This window comes from Seriola lalandi, unplaced genomic scaffold, assembly GCF_002814215.2.
Source record: "Seriola lalandi dorsalis isolate HSWRI2012SDOR001 ecotype SW California unplaced genomic scaffold, Sedor1 jcf7180002054110, whole genome shotgun sequence".
NCBI classification, from domain to species: domain Eukaryota; kingdom Metazoa; phylum Chordata; class Actinopteri; order Carangiformes; family Carangidae; genus Seriola; species Seriola lalandi.
The window spans coordinates 570,925-575,488 of NW_019524663.1; positions in this window are offsets into that span (position 1 = coordinate 570,925).

The following is a 4,564-nucleotide window of genomic DNA, read 5'->3' on the forward strand; positions in this document are numbered from 1 at the left end:
CACAGTATGCTTCAAGATAAGTAGTATAACCATTTATCATTCTCAGCCTGATACAGATGAGCAAAGTGTTGTTAAACATAGAGTGGAGGACAAAAGAGAGAATCTGTTTCACCCAAAAAGTGTGAACACTCCTGATATCTGCTGAAATATGCAAATATCCCTGAATATCAATATGTTAATGTGATGTATTTGAATTTGCAAAGTAGACAAATGCAGTGCATTTCCCTGCAGGTTTTACTTTTTTAGGCTGCAGGGATAAGTTTACCGCTGCCAGGAGTGTTACATTTTGACACTTTTATTCTGAAATCCAAATTCTCCAAAATCTACTTGGAATTAATGTGTGATTTTTACTTGTCAGTATATGCAGGTTTTAAGGGTGACATGTTTACCGTCATTCCTCTGTAGTTGTTGTAGTTGTTTGGTAAACATGTTCAGGCAGTTGAAAGCTTGTAACACTGGAATGACAGTCAGTACAGGGCATAGCTCTGCTATAAAGTTAAACAATTTTACATGTGTCTGTCAGATCAAGATAATAATCTGAACCAAATTGTACAAAGTCATAGATCTCCACAGTAGGATTACGTATGATTATTTTTTACATCAAGATCCATACATTATTATCTCCCAATTTCAAGAATACTGATAAACTGAAAGAAATTCTGTATCTGCCCTTTAACCCAATGGGCACCAAAATTGAATGGGTTCTTCCTTTGACAGTGCCTCATCCCTCCCCCAAGTATGGTGCAATTTGGTTCAGTGTAACATGTAACCAGTTTTGATAATCTCATAATTTTTCATATATTATTTTTTATTAAATTATTCATATATCACATACTATCTAAAGACAAATGCCTGATTCCAGATTCCTTCAGATGTTCCTCTGTCATATATCTTGGTGACATTTTACTGAAAATTGAATGAATAACTATGTTGAGTGTATATGCTGTTTAATTAATGTATAATTTTCATCAACAGGTTGTTTTGGCATGGGCGCTGATTTACAGGCACAATTTCACTCCACAGAGATTTTATATTATACAACTGTAATATTATATATAAGGACAAGTAATTATTTTACACTTACACCAGCGAGTCAGTTGCTTACTAAAGAAGGACTACTGTGTAACTAATAAGAATTTCTCACCAGTTACAATGTACAATTACCCAAGAATTTCCCATGCTTGTTATTATCGAATAAAATCCTTGAACAAGCGGTGGCTAATTGACTTTATAAATAGTTTTTATGTCTTAATGACCCCCATGCAGTAACAACTCTGCTCTTGATAATGGAAACGAGGAGGATATTACACATTTATCCAACTAATTTCAAAGAAGGTAGCCTACATGTTTGCAATGATGACAGAATATTCTTATTAGATGAGCTCAGCTGTCACTTACACTTCGGTGCTCTTTAAAAAGAACTGATGTCTTAATTCGCTTTGGGAGGCACTTTCAATTCACAAATTAGCGAACATTTAATCACTGTCATTTAAATAGGATATAGCCTCAAAGATGATTTCAATCCTGTAACATTTCAATGCCTTAAATTGGAAATACTGACCGTTTCAGATTCATCACCAACTCTGCTACTGCCGGGGTTGTGTCGAAGTCTCTGTCTGTGTCGAAAGTGTTTCCTCTTACCTTCACCTGAACAGAAACTAACCGACCATAAACCCCGAGGGGGGTGTTTCTTGACAAAAATTCAGTTCTTTACATTTAAGAAGGAAATAGAACAACACGCGGCAATCATTATGCTCTCTCAACAAAACAAAGAACTATCAAAACATTGAATGTATGCAATATTTTTTTTTAATTTTCAAGTGATCTTATTGTCATATAGCCAACTTGCGTTGTATATCTTTATTTATTTTACTTTATTTATGTTTCCAGTCTGTTTGTTTTTTTCTGTTTGACAGCCTTTTCCTTTTTATTTTTTCATTGTTTCATCTGTTGTCTATGTGTGTGTACCCCGATGTTTTCATTTGATACTGTGTATACTGACTGAAATAAAGGTCCACGGGCTGTCTAGTCCATGGTTTGGTTGCTTGGGAAAGGATATGTCACCCTCGTGTGGTTGGAGTCAAAGACCAAAGTCAGCTACCATCAAACTTCACAGGTATAACCAGTAACGGGCTTAATATATCCAACGTATATCCGATATTATAATATATTGGCTATTAAAATGTTAAACATTATAATATGATTAGAAGAAAAATTGTGGACTGATAACAAATGACCTCATATTTTATTGAAAAATAAACGAAATGGGTTACAATAAATGTATTGCCCTTCCCTAGGTGGGTCGGGAATGCATCATTTTGTAATCGCTACATTTCCTACAACAATTGAAGGCAACATGTGGCTCCCGGCCGGCTTTGGTCACGTGATCAATGCATCAGCAGAAGCGTTTGTGATGCAGTTCAGTTCAACTCATCATGTAACATCACTGGTTCTCTACGAGCACCAGGGCTTCATTATTACCGTCATACTGCAAGTGGACCTGAGACAAACCGGGAGTGTAATTCTCAAGAACTGTATAACCAACACAAAAGCCGTTTTAGGAAGTCACCCTCACCCTTCTGCTGGGGAGAGGTTGTCAGAGGCTTCAGGAGTGAAAGCAAAGAACTGGGGATTCTCACAGGTGAGTTGATCATCTACCATTAATCTGTGAGCTGGCCCTGCTCTATACTGCTTTGATTTGGGGGCATTAGGGATGCAAGACTTGTTACTAGGGTAGCCTACTTTATGAGTGTTTTTTAGGACTCCAAGCTAGAACATGTACTGTTTTATGTTATGTGAAACACACAGCTAACTAGCTAACCGCTATCTCTAGCAGGTGATTGCAAATGATTGACAATCAATAATCCCAAACACCCCAATTCGCAAATAGCCAAATAAATCTAGTAGATCCAGAGATCACATTTCACGGTTTGAGTCAAGACACTGAGTGAGATCGAAGTAGGCTGGCAACCAGAGTATCAGCAACTGAGTAGTGAAATCTTAGAGAACTAACTGCTCTCCCAGCTGTGTCCAGTTTTTATATGGCAAGAACCAAAATCCTGCAAGCTGTAATTCACTGTAATTATATTGACAGATTTCCAGTTATATAAAGTGTTTATTTCATATTGTATACTATCTAATCCATTATGATGATATGCAAAAGCACTTATTCTGCAGTAGAAATCTCACTGTAACTTGCAGTTGCAATTTGCTGCATTTTCAAACCTATCAAAGTATTTCATGAGGGAAGATCTCATGGGTGAAATGTTTTCCTGGCTGTTGCAAGTAATTATTCTAGTTTACATTGGGACCAGGGTTACTGCATGTAGACTTAAAAGTTCAAGATCTCCTTTATATTTTCATTCATGTGTTGGTTATAATTTAATCAAATAAATCATTTGATCAAAATATATTTCTCAGGTCATATTTTTTATTTTCACATATTTAGGTAATGGAAATACAACTTATTTTCAAAAAACATGAAAACCGGGAAACAATATGAAAAGACATTCGCACGATTGGCAAAGATGATTCCCCTCTTTGTAATCTGCTGTTCTATTTGGACATCTTAAATCAAATTGTGTTTTGCAAATCGTTTTCCAATGCAAACCCAGTATTCACTGTGTATGATGATCACTTACATGATTCAAGCAATCATTGAACCATATTTAAATACTTTCAGCAATTAAAACCCCACTGATTTCACCTGTTATTCCATGACTGAACAAAATGATTTTAAAGAGCACCAAAGCTATAAAAAAAAAAAGAAAAAGAAAAAAGTCAACCTTTTGTAAACAAATTTGGACCAAATTAATAAAAGGATGAGCAGGATCTTAAACTGTGCGATGCAGCCAATGGGCCTGTAATAGAGGTGTGCGAAAGGGACTCCTTCGAAGGTGACATGGTCAAGCGCACATCAGAGCAAGCATCCGATGTGAGTGAGCACTCACCCTGAGTCACCATTACAAGATCCTGCAAGAAGAAGTTTCAATAGAAGCTACCGGGGACCAAAGCCAACCATACCAGATTTTGTAGAGACCCTGGAGAATTTGCACGACTCAAAATAACCTTGGAGAACCTCCTACCAGTTGACAGCACCAAGCTCTTCTACAGCAATGGATTCTCCAAACATTGGGCGAGGGGACACTGTGGCTTTTGAGAGGTTCACTCTACAGAGCCGTGCCCTGATGGGTAAGGCTGAGTTGCACCTAGTTGCACCTAGTACAACTCAGCCAGTGCCTTTTGTCTCAGATACTTCTCCAAGCAGTAGATAGCGATGGGATCTGTGTCCATGTCAAACTTGTTGGCAAAGAGGTGATGCTGCTTAAGCATCCATTTTAGGTCTCCAGCACCATATACACAGATTGACCTGACATGGTTGCCGTGACACTCTGGGTACACTGCGTGCACAGAACCCAGTGACCCCTCATGACCATGCCACTTCACCAGTCGTGCAATGGCATGCATGTCTGACATGTCATATTTGGGGTGGGGCCTCGCTGAGCCAGGAACACCAGGGATTCGCTGAATGGTTGCCCAGAGAAATTCATCAGGACTGTAGGTG